Here is a 13,725-nt window from a genome sequence, read left to right on the forward strand (position 1 = left end):
AAGAATGCATACTAGAAAGAGTATGGAAGGGTAGACTAAGAGGTAGGTCCGAAAAACATTTTGCATAAGGTAACATGAAAATAGTGTGTATGGGCCAGAGTAGGAGAGAGTGACTGGGGGCAGACTTCTAGAAGAGAATGATAGTAGCAGAAAGAAATATGTGGACTGTATTCTTTAGTGGATCCATTATTCCAAATACACTCTATGGAAGAGTGTGTATATGTATGATATAGGGACTGAGAAGACCAAAAGGAATGGCTTTTTTTTTTTCCTCCTAAAAGAGAAACATTATTGGTACACAGCTTTCAAATTATAAATGGGGTTAGATAGGGTTTCCTAGATAACATTATACTAATATTAGGTAAGCATTTTTTCTAGATGAACTTGAATAGGAAGGCAATGAATAAAGAAGCAAAAAAAGATAAAGATTGTGGGACAGAAGACCAGCATTGCTAAAATGAACCAACAAAAGTAGCAGGATGAGAAGTTGGATGATACCGATAATTCAACAAAGAGTGAGGTGTATGTGTAGGCATGCAGAGAACACATTAGCAGAAGCTACCAATCATAGAAATGATATGCAGGTACATATACTCAATTCCTCTCTCAGGAGTCCCTTCTATCTTTATGGGGCTCCTGCAGTGCTAAGGAAGCCAGCCTTGTCCACCAGTTGGAACCATAGTTTATTAACTCTAGTGATGTGTGAGGGTGTAGATGCAGAGAGTGTGGGACAATTAAACCATAAGAGCTTTGTGTCTCTATTGTGTTTGTTGCATAGCAGGCATGAAGGATCTTGTAATATGTTGAAATGGTTCTTTTAGTGTTCTAGAGATGGGTTATGCCCAAAGCACAGATGGAAAAGTGTGACTCTGTTGGGTTCATGTGGTTTCTGGTGGGTTGGAGTTGAGAAGGCAGTTGTTTAGTGCATGTTTGGTATCTAAGTATTTGGTTTTTCCCCCTCCATACTTGATTGCCATTTACCACATGAGTGAGGTAATGCCAAGAGCAGATAAAGGAAGGCTGCATTTGTTCACATCCTCTCTTTACCTGTCATGTATAATGCCCCAAAACCACAGCTCCCAATTCACAACCGAGCCCCACAGACCTTTCTATGAGTTGCTTGAGATGCTTCACGTGCCCTGGTTCAGTTCATTGACAGCACATTGACCCCAGTATACCACACCATTTTAATTCACTCTATCCCCTGCACACTTTTTACCCTCCTGCATGTTAAGGCCCTGATTGCTCAAAATCTTTTTCACTCCATACCTCCATCTCCAGTTTGGTCTTCCCATTCTCCTTGTTACCTTCACTTATGACACATAACCTCTTTGTCAACCTTTCCCCACTGATTCTCTTCATTTATATAAACGATTTGAGAACACCCTCTTCTGCTTTCTCATAACAACACCTTTCTTTTATCCTTTTATTACATACTCTGTCAAATCACCTAATTCTACTGTCCTCAGATATTTCATTTCCAACATATCCATCCTCCTCTGCATGGCCTTATCTATAGCCCATGCCTTGCATCCATATGTTATTGTTAGTGTTACTTTTTGGGGTGGGGGATCCGTAAGTAGAGTTTGCTGAAGTGTGAGGCAGGGATAAACTTTTTATTTCTATTTGGAGGGTTGATCGTTAGTTGTGTAGTGGTTTGGCTGGAAGAGGTCTAGTGTTGATGCATAGAAATGAATGCCAAGCATGTAGAGGTGGGATTGTTTTGGAAGATCTTTGTTTCATTGTGTAAGAGCAGAGAGTTTGTGGTTGTGATTGTCCCGGTGCTCTATTTTGTGTTAATTGCAGCTTGGCTATATTTGTTTTTCATGGGATGGAAGACCAGACAGGTGGACCATAGTTTAGAGTGGAGCATATGAATTGTTTGTAGGAGATTCTTTTTCTTTTCCAAATTTGGTACCAGTTTGTGTTTTGAGGGCATTTAGTTTGTGTGTTGCTTTGTGTTGATGAAATTGTGATTTATTCAGTAAGACTGATTTTCCATTCAAGGTATGAGGGTGTGATTGGATTTATGTCTGTCTTGGGTTAAATGAGTGATGAAAGATGAATGGGGAGATGCAGACGTTCTGTTCTGGGTGAACCATTTTTCCAACTGTGTAAAGTACTGCATGTTTGTTGTTGCTATTATGGTGCTAGGTTGTTGTGATGTGATTATGAAGTTGTGTAAATATGAAAGGACCCTCATGTTGTGGGGTGCTAATGGTAACAACATCATGCAAGAAGAGATTGAAGAGGGTTGGAAAATGAATTCCTCCTTGGGAAACTCCATTGCAGAGTTTAAGTGTGACTGCCATGGTGGTTGGCACTGAAATTACCCAGTCACTTTTTATCATTGTGGAGGGTAGTGTCAGACATCTTTTGTGTGAAGAAAATGTGGGGGAATGTTAAATACTTTGTTGATGTCTGTTGCCACTAGTACTCTATGGTAAGGAGGGTGTGGTTGGTTAAAGCCATCTAGAATATGTTGTATGAGGTCACTGTGTAGTGTGGTGCTGGAGTAGTTGTATGGGTAAGAGGGAATGTATCGTTTGATTCTGTTATGCATTAGTTTTTCACAAAGTTTGGGTGCTGAAGATAGAAATGATATAGAGCAGTAGGAAGAGGGGGATTTTGGTGATTTGGAGGGTTTTAGGATTGATATTTTGTTGTTTCCAGATGTTAGGATTTTGTGTAGCCAGTAAGTGAAGATATCTGTAAGTCCTTGAATTGCGACTGGGTCAAAGAATTTTATGTGAAGGTACGATATGCGATTACCTATCTGTACTGTACAGGAAGGGAGTTTTACACTCTTGGGGCCCCATCTTTTGAACATTCTTGACAATCATAATAACCTCTTAAATTTATGTATGCTGCCTGCTTGAATCATATAATCCTGTCATTCTGTTCAATTTATTCACCACTTTTATACTATATAAGTATTTCTTTACACCATTCTTAACAAATTCCTTGCTACTTTCATGTTATGTCTTGTGGTTACACTATCCCTACATATCTCAAAGAACTGTTGTGTTCAATTCTTTGAAAACTTTAAAATTGTGATCAAGTCTTCCCTGTATTCCCTTGCAAGAAAATTTAGATTTAAAGCCTCCAGCCTTTCTGTATTACTTATTTATTTATTTTATTTTGCTTTGTCGCTGTCTCCCGCGTTAGCGAGGTAGCGCAAGGAAACAGACGAAAGAATGGCCCAACCCGCCCACATACACATGTATATACATACACGTCCACACACGCAAATATACATACCTATACATCTCAATGTACACATATACATATATAAACATGTACATAATTCATACTGTCTGCCTTTATTTGTTCCCATCGCCACCTCACCACACATGGAATAACAACCCCCTCCCCCTCATGTGTGCGAGGTAGCGCTAGAAAAAGACACCAAAGGCCCCATTCGTTCACACTCAGTCTCTAGCTGTCATGTAATAATGCACCGAAACCACAGCTCCCTTTCCACATCCAGGCCCCACACAACTTTCCATGGTTTACCCCAGACGCTTCACATGCCCTGGTTCAATCCATTGACAGCACGTCAACCCCGGTATACCACATCGTTCCAATTCACTCTGTTCCTTGCACGCCTTTCACCCTCCTGCATGTTCAGGCCCCAATCACTCAAAATCTTTTTCACTCCATCTTTCCACCTCCAATTTGGTCTCCCACTTCTCCTCGTTCCCTCCACCTCTGACACATATATCCTCTTGGTCAATCTTTCCTCACTCATTCTCTCCATGTGACCAAACCATTTCAAAACACCCTCTTCTGCTCTCTCAACCACACTCTTTTTATTTCCACACATCTCTCTTACCCTTACATTACTTACTCGATCAAACCACCTCACACCACATATTGTCCTCAAACATCTCATTTCCATCACATCCACCCTCCTGCGCACAACTCTATCCATAGCCCACGCCTCGCAACCATACAACATTGTTGGAACCACTATTCCTTCAAACATACCCATTTTTGCTTTCCGAGATAATGTTCTCGACTTCCAAACATTCTTCAAGGCTCCCAGAATTTTCGCCCCCTCCCCCACCCTATGATTCACTTCCGCTTCCATGGTTCCATCCGCTGCCAGATCCACTCCCAGATATCTAAAACACTTTACTTCCTCCAGTTTTTCTCCATTCAAACTTACCTCCCAATTGACTTGACCCTCAACCCTACTGTACCTAATAACCTTGCTCTTATTCACATTTACTCTTAACTTTCTTCTTTCACACACTTTACCAAACTCAGTCACCAGCTTCTGCAGTTTCTTACATGAATCAGCCACCAGCGCTGTATCATCAGCGAACAACAACTGACTCACTTCCCAAGCTCTCTCATCCACAACATACTGCATACTTGCCCCTCTTTCCAAAACTCTTGCATTCACCTCCCTAACAACCCCATCCATAAACAAATTAAACAACCATGGAGACATCACACACCCCTGCCGCAAACCTACATTCACTGAGAACCAATCACTTTCCTCTCTTCCTACACGTACACATGCCTTACATCCTCGATAAAAACTTTTCACTGCTTCTAACAACTTGCCTCCCACACCATATATTCTTAAAACCTTCCACATAGCATCTCTATCAACTCTTATCATATGCCTTCTCCAGATCCATAAATGCTACATACAAATCCATTTGTTTTTCTAAGTATTTCTCACATACATTCTTCAAAGCAAACACCTGATCCACACATCCTCTACCACTTCTGAAACCACACTGCTCTTCCCCAATCTGATGCTCTGTACATGCCTTCACCCTCTCAGTCAATACCCTCTCATATAATTTACCAGGAATACTCAACAAACTTATACCTCTGTAATTTGAGCACTCACTCTTATCCCCTTTGCCTTTGTACAATGGCACTATGCAAGCATTCTGCCAATCCTCAGGCACCTCACCATGAATCATACATACATTAAATAACCTTACCAACCAGTCAACAATACAGTCACCCCCTTTTTTAATAAAGTCCTCTGCAATACCATCCAAACCTGCTGCCTTGCCGGCTTTCATCTTCCGTAAAGCTTTTACTACCTCTTCTCTATTTTTTATTTTTTTTTTTTTTATTGTACTTTGTCGCTGTCTCCCGCGTTTGCGAGGTAGCGTAAGGAAACAGATGAAAGAAATGGCCCAACCCCCCCCATACACATGTATATACATACGTCCACACACGCAAATATACATACCTACACAGCTTTCCATGGTTTACCCCAGACGCTTCACATGCCTTGATTCAATCCACTGACAGCTCGTCAACCCCGGTATACCACATCGCTCCAATTCACTCTATTCCTTGCCTTCCTTTCACCCTCCTGCATGTTCAGGCCCCGATCACACAAAATCTTTTTCACTCCATCTTTCCACCTCCAATTTGGTCTCCCTCTTCTCCTCGTTCCCTCCACCTCCGACACATATATCCTCTTGGTCAATCTTTCCTCACTCATTCTCTCCATGTGCCCAAACCACTTCAAAACACCCTCTTCTGCTCTCTCAACCACGCTCTTTTTATTTCCACACATCTCTCTTACCCTTACGTTACTCACTCGATCAAACCACCTCACACCACACATTGTCCTCAAACATCTCATTTCCAGCACATCCATCCTCCTGCGCACAACTCTATCCATAGCCCACGCCTCGCAACCATACAACATTGTTGGAACCACTATTCCTTCAAACATACCCATTTTTGCTTTCCGAGATAATGTTCTCGACTTCCACACATTCTTCAAGGCCCCCAGAATTTTCGCCCCCTCCCCCACCCTATGATCCACTTCCGCTTCCATGGTTCCATCCGCTGCCAGATCCACTCCCAGATATCTAAAACACTTCACTTCCTCCAGTTTTTCTCCATTCAAACTTACCTCCCAATTGACTTGACCCTCAACCCTACTGTACCTAATAACCTTGCTCTTATTCACATTTACTCTTAACTTTCTTCTTCCACACACTTTACCAAACTCAGTCACCAGCTTCTGCAGTTTCTCACATGAATCAGCCACCAGCGCTGTATCATCAGCAAACAACAACTGACTCACTTCCCAAGCTTTCTCATCCCCAACAGACTTCATACTTGCCCCTCTTTCCAAAACTCTTGCATTTACCTCCCTAACAACCCCATCCATAAACAAATTAAACAACCATGGAGACATCACACACCCCTGCCGCAAACCTACATTCACTGAGAACCAATCACTTTCCTCTCTTCCTACACGTACACATGCCTTACATCCTCGATAAAAACTTTTCACTGCTTCTAACAACTTTCCTCCCACACCATATATTCTTAATACCTTCCACAGAGCATCTCTATCAACTCTATCATATATCATATGCCTTCTCCAGATCCATAAATGCTACATACAAATCCATTTGCTTTTCTAAGTATTTCTCACATACATTCTTCAAAGCAAACACCTGATCCACACATCCTCTACCACTTCTGAAACCACACTGCTCTTCCCCAATCTGATGCTCTGTACATGCCTTCACCCTCTCAATCAATACCCTCCCATATAATTTACCAGGAATACTCAACAAACTTATACCTCTGTAATTTGAGCACTCACTCTTATCCCCTTTGCCTTTGTACAATGGCACTATGCACGCATTCCGCCAGTCCTCAGGCACCTCACCATGAGTCATACATACATTAAATAACCTTACCAACCAGTCAACAATACAGTCACCCCTTTTTTTAACAAATTCCACTGCAATACCATCCAAACCTGCTGCCTTGCTGGCTTTCATCTTCTGCAAAGTTTTCACTACCTCTTCTCTGTTTACCAAATCATTTTCCCTAACCCTCTCACTTTGCACACCACCTCGACCAAAACACCCTATATCTGCCACTCTATCATCAAACATATTCAACAAACCTTCTAAATACTCACTCCATCTCCTTCTCACATCACCACTACTTGTTATCACCTCCCCATTTGCGCCCTTCACTGAAGTTCCCATTTGTTCCCTTGTCTTACGCACTTTATTTACCTCCTTCCAGAACATCTTTTTATTCTCCCTAAAATTTAATGATACTCTCTCACCCCAACTCTCATTTGCCCTTTTTTTCACCTCTTGCACCTTTCTCTTGACCTCCTGTCTCTTTCTTTTATACATCTCCCACTCAATTGCATTTTTTCCCTGCAAAAATCGTCCAAATGCCTCTCTCTTCTCTTTCACTAATACTCTTACTTCTTCATCCCACCACTCACTACCCTTTCTAATCAACCCACCTCCCACTCTTCTCATGCCACAAGCATCTTTTGCGCAATCCATCACTGATTTCCTAAATACATCCCATTCCTCCCGCACTCCCCTTACTTCCATTGTTCTCACCTTTTTCCATTCTGTACTCAGTCTCTCCTGGTACTTCCTCACACAGGTCTCCTTCCCAAGCTCACTTACTCTCACCACCCTCTTCACCCCAACATTCACTCTTCTTTTCTGAAAACCCATACAAATCTTCACCTTAGCCTCCACAAGATAATGATCAGACATCCCTCCAGTTGCACCTCTCAGCACATTAACATCCAAAAGTCTCTCTTTCGCACGCCTGTCAATTAACACGTAATCCAAAAATGCTCTCTGGCCATCTCTCCTACTTACATAAGTATACTTATGTATATCTCGCTTTTTAAACCAGGTATTCCCAATCATCAGTCCTTTTTCAGCACATAAATCTACAAGCTCTTCACCATTTCCATTTACAACACTGGACACCCCATGTATACCAATTATTCCCTCAACTGCCACATTACTCACCTTTGCATTCAAATCACCCATCACTATAACCTGGTCTCGTGCATCAAAACCACTAACACATTCATTCAGCTGCTCCCAAAACACTTGCCTCTCATGATCTTTCTTCTCATGCCCAGGTGCATATGCACCAATAATCACCCACCTCTCTCCATCAACTTTCAGTTTTACCCATATTAATCGAGAATTTACTTTCTTACATTCTATCACATACTCCCACAACTCCTGTTTCAGGAGTATTGCTACTCCTTCCCTTGCTCTTGTCCTCTCACTAACCCCTGACTTTACTCCCCAGACATTCCCAAACCACTCTTCCCCTTTACCCTTGAGCTTCGTTTCACTCAGAGCCAAAACATCCAGGTTCCTTTCCTCAAACATACTACCTATCTCTCCTTTTTTCACATCTTGGTTACATCCACACACATTTAGGCACCCCACTCTGAGCCTTCGAGGAGGATGAGCACTCCCCGCGTGACTCCTTCTTCTGTTTCCCATTTACCAAATCATTTTCCCTAACCCTGTCACTTTGCACACCACCTCGACCAAAACACCCTATATCTGCCACTCTATCATCAAACACATTTAACAAACCTTCAAAATACTCACTTTATCTCCTTCTCACATCACCACTACTTGTTATCACCTCCCCATTTGCCCCCTTCACTGAAGTTCCCATTTGTTCCCTTGTCTTACGCACTTTATTTACCTCCTTCCAAAACATCTGTATTACTTATCTTGCATAATTCTGTTACTATCTTAGTTAGCCTCCCATGTGGTATGGTGTATAATGCTTCATAGCAATCCAGATACAAGCTCCTGTTAATCACACATGATCTTTCCTTAAAACCATACTGTCTCTCAGGAAATTTCTTCTCTGTAGAAAGTCATCCACTAACTTTTTAATAATCTTTTTTAGTACCTCACACCACAATTGTTAATTAGACCAGTGTGTAGTTATGAGCCTCTTTCAAGTCTTTCTTAATGTATGATATTTACCTTTTTCCATTTCCTTGGCACTTTGACTCTCTTCAGTGACACCTTGAATAGTAATTCAAGTGGCTTGTTGCAAGAGAGTTCTTTAAGGTTTTAACTGCATTGAGGGTGGACTGGCAGCTGTTTCTGGATGAATTTTTCAGGGGACATGATGGGTAAAGAGAGGGGACTTCACAAGGGACATGAAGGGTGAAGAGAGAGGTTTCAAAGGGAAAATGAAGGGTGAAGAAAGGGGACTTAACAGTGGACACGATGCGTGAAGAGAGGGAACTTTACGGGGAACACAGGCATTTCATAACTGTATTTCAAGTAAGGCCTGGCTCTGATGTGGGCTTTTGTCCATGAATGGAGCCTTCAACATGAAAAAGAAGAGAGGAACTGTACAGGGGACACGGGGTTAAGAGAAGGAATTTTGCTGGGGATACAAAAGGTGAAGATGGAGAATTTTACAGGGTACACAAGGGGTGAAGAGAGGGAACTTTACAGGCGCGTCAGATTATCACTTGCTTTTATAAAGCCCTAAACCAAGTAACTCGAGTGATTGCGCACTTTAAGCCCTAGCTTCGTTGGTTGGTTATCCAGTACATACCAACCAACAGCTGAGAGTCGGAAGTTGCCCAGCTACGTTTACTGGTGTAGTAGGACAATTACTAAAGGGCAATCCCTAGGACTGAAGCACAGTGGCAGAGTCCATCAACTGACTGCAGTCCTCTGCTTCCTTTGGGTGGCAGCACTGTGCGACCAAAGCCGGAGCGTTTACCCTTGTCACAGGTTTTTGCTTCGTGGTATCCGTCATGCATAACCCATTCCTCAGAATAGTGTGCCAGCCTCTGTTGGTATGTCGGGTACAAGCAACAGTCACGAGGGAGCGGCCGACGACCGGTCACCCTCTTGCCCACATTGTGGGAAGACCTTCGCCAGTTTTCAGGGCCGTAGGGTCCACGAAAGGCTGGCACATGCCGACTCCTTTCACCAGGAGTTGGCAACTAGGCACGTTCTATCCAAGCCTCGGTGGTCTGACAAGGAGGCGGAGCTCCTCGCCAGGGCTGAGGCTGAGATGGCAGCTGGTCCCTCGCTAGTTGCTGGGCAGGGCTTGAACAGCGGTTGCAGGAAATTGCTCCATCTATGATGGTCGAAGTGATCAAAGGTCTCCGATGCAAAGCGTCGCATAAGACCAGGGTTCAGGAACTGACCTTGAACATTAACCTCCTCCAGGAAACCGGTGAAGGCGAGGTGATGGATGGTGTGTTGTCTGAGAGGCATGTCCCATCCACAAGGAGAAGCAACATGTGGAGTGGCACCCCGCACCGCGTACAGGAATGTACGTACGTGCAGAACCCAGTGGTGAAAGTCCTGCGGAAAATCTGATGGTGACGACTCCCACGGTTTAAATGTCCCAGCTGCTATGCGGGTTCCCCAATCCCAATCAATTGCTTCCTTTGTGGTGGAGACTGTTGCTTATCTCGACACATTAGGACATGGCCCCACAAATCCATAGTGGGGCAAGGACGTCCTAAATGCAGCCCTTTAACATTTGCATCAGGGTGACAGCCTCGCCGCTATCAGGGCAGCCGCAGAGCACGCCACACACGTGACAAGCTCCTGTGGCTCACCCAAAGACCACCAGAATCATGGAGATGGATCAAGGCAGTCAGTTAACTCTGGCTGTGTACGCTGCGCGGAGGAGGTTCCTTTGTGTGGAAACTGTCTTAGAAGGGAACAGTACCGGAAAGTACAGAGACTCTATCGTGAGAATAGGTCTTTGGCCGCTGGACTGGTTCTCAAAGGTGATTGGGAGGTACCGCCAACTTCGGTTGGGCCGGAACGCCTCAATCCCTTGGGGGGGCTCTCTTCTCTCGACGATCTGAGCCGGACGAACGTGCCATCACCGACTGCGACTTAGAACATGGACAAATAGCAGAAGTTGTCACCGTAGGCAAGGTAGCACATCACCTCAAAGCCACATGAACATCTGCCCCTGGTCCTGATGGAATGTCGACTAGATTGCTGAAGTCCATTCCTTCAAGGGTCCTGGCAAAAATGTTTAACCTCTGGCTAGCTACGTCTGCATTGCCAGAACCACTACAGGCAAATAGAACGGTGCTGATACCCAAGGTACCCAACCGAACCGAACCCAAGGACTACAGGCCAATCACCATCTCTTGTGCCGTAGTCCGCCTGCTCCATAAAATCCTGAGCAGCCGCATCTTGAGCCTTGTCCAGATCGATGGAGCTCAAAAGGCATTCGTCCCAGCGGATGGATGCCTTGAGAACCTCACGATCTTGGATGTGATCATCGGTCATGCGCAGGCACATGCCCACAGTGTGCACCTGGCATTCCTTGACATGGCCAAGGCATTCGATAGTGTTAGTCATAGCACTATCGAGTGGGCCATGTCGCGGAAGGGCATCCCAGCCCTCCATCAGGGCATATATCAAGTCGACGTATGACTGAGCCTTCACTCACATCGAAGGCAGTGACGAGATGTCGGAGAAAGTAAATATGACTTGTGGGGTCAAGCAGGGTGACCCACTATCACCAATTCTCTTCAACCTTGTGATTGACGAGGGAATCGCAAGGGTGAAGGAGACTGGTGTAGGGGTTAGGTTGGGTGACCAAAAGGTGTCAGCATTGGCGTTTGCCGATGATTTGGTCCTGGTAGCGCAGACGCCCACTGGCTTGCAGCAGGCAATGAACGTGATGGCCGAGACCCTCGCGGGGGGTGGGCTTCAAGTCAACCCGGCAAGCATAAGACTTGGTACGTCAATAAAAATAGCACGTTCCAAGTCTTGGGCAGCGCTGTCGGATACATGAGTGCTGAGGACGAGTATAAGTACCTCGGCATTCTTGTCGGAGCTGGGGGCCGGCGAAAGTCCTGCGGTTCCCTGCTAGAAGAGGGGCTCCACAACATCACCAGAGCCCCTCTAAAACCTCAACAGCAGATTGCGTTGCTTGTGGGACATCTGGTGCCCAAGCTCATGCATCGACTGGTGTTGGGGAAGTTTATAAGACAATTAGCACGTATGGACAGGCAAGTGCGAGTGGCGGTCCGCCGCTGGCTGCGCTTAGCCCATGATGTGCCTTGTGCATACTTCCACTCGGCAGCTGGAGATGGTGGGCTGGGTATACCGGACTTTGTCTAAACCGTCCGACTGAATAAACAAGCGCGGTTCGAAAAATTACTCACCTCGACCGACCTGGTGATTCAGGCGGCTGTCCGGGAGCCTTCAGTGATGAGCAAGCTGCAGCATTGGACTGGACCCGCATGCATTGCTGGTCGACAGGCGGGTAATAAATCCGAACGTCAACACGTATGGAGGGCCAATCTGGTCAGCACTGTCGACAGTGCGGCTCTCGCTCCATCTGCTGCTGTGCCTCAGGTTAGCAGATGGGTGAACAGCGGGAACCGTTTCCTGTCCGGTTCTGATTATGTGAACGCCGTCCAAGTGAGGATAGGTGCTTTACCCACCCCTGCCAGGGCGTCCAGAGGCCGGCCTGAGATCAACAGCCTTTGTGACACTTGTCAGAAGCCGGATATGCTCGGGCATATCGCATAGATGTGCCCCCGTACTCATGGCGGGAGGGTAAAGAGGCACGACATCAGTGCCTATTTGACCGGACGACTGAGACAGAAGGGTTACAAGGTGTCCTGTGAGCCGTGCATTCCGGTTGTGGGGTCCTTTCGGAAGCCGGACATCGTGGCTTCCAAAGGTTCAGAGGCCTATATAACAGACACTCAGGTCTCTGGGATCCACTTCGCACTTTAAGCTGCACGCCAGTATAAGTGCAGCTACTATGGCACCCCGGAAGTCTTACAAGGTGTACGGGAATATACCGGGAAAGGCACCGTGCACGTAACATCTGCCACTCTTAATTGGCGTGGTGCATGGTGCCAAGAAAGCGCGAGTGCTCTCAGAGGGTTAGGGCTGACGTACCAGGACCTTGAGTTGTGCACTGTCAAAGCCCTAACCTGGACTCACTCCCTTCACAGGATGTGGTCCAAGAGCACAGGTTAGCAATCGGAGCCTGCCTTGTCCATATGGTGTCAGCCATCGGGCAGGCTGACGTCATCTCCCCCTTTGTGTGCTTGGGGTGTGCGGGATTAGGCTGGTCTCCCGTGGCTCCAAGGGCAGGTACCAGTTCCTGAGGTTGGGTTGTCGGGCGGGCGGTGGACGCCTTGGGGGGGGGGGGGGGGGTTGCCCATTGCTCCCGTGCGACAGGCCGCACTGGAAGGTGAGCGGTGCTGGAAGGTCGCTGTCTTGAGTCGGCAAGGTAAGGTATATTCGAACCATCATCTAACTGCCACCTCTCAACTTACTTCTACCTATGCTGTCTGTCAGCAATCTGATCTTAAATCTTCCTCTTATAGTGTCCATACATGTCTTTCCAAACTAACAACTTCTTTCACTATCAACACGTACTTAGGTCGCTTGCCGACATACATCCTTTTAGAAAAGCACAGTAATAGTAGTTAGACTTTTCTCCACAGCACACCACTAATTGGAAATGCTTAAAAAAGATAGAGGTAATACACAGGACTCTGGTTTAAATGGGAGATACTTTACAAAGAATACAGGGTGCAGTAGGGGTCATTAAAGGAAATTTGGGGACTGGGGTCATTACAGAGATCATGGGGAATGTAGCAAGGATTGCTAAGAATACGAGTTATGGGCTAGGGATATGAGAGGACACACACACAAACTAGGGGAACTCGTAGAGAAGACCCAGAAAATATGCTACCGGAATTAGGGAGCTGGATTACAGTGAAAGGTCAGAAGCCATGTTTGCTCATCATGAAGAAAATGTGATGACCACAACCTTCAAATATTTGAACCAGTTTGATAATGTCCATAATATTCACGTTTTCAAGGGATGCAGATGGAGTAACTAGGAGGTTCATGGGAGATGTTTAGAATTGATTCTACAGTATAA

Source organism: Panulirus ornatus, chromosome 23, assembly GCF_036320965.1.
Source record: "Panulirus ornatus isolate Po-2019 chromosome 23, ASM3632096v1, whole genome shotgun sequence".
Taxonomy (NCBI): domain Eukaryota; kingdom Metazoa; phylum Arthropoda; class Malacostraca; order Decapoda; family Palinuridae; genus Panulirus; species Panulirus ornatus.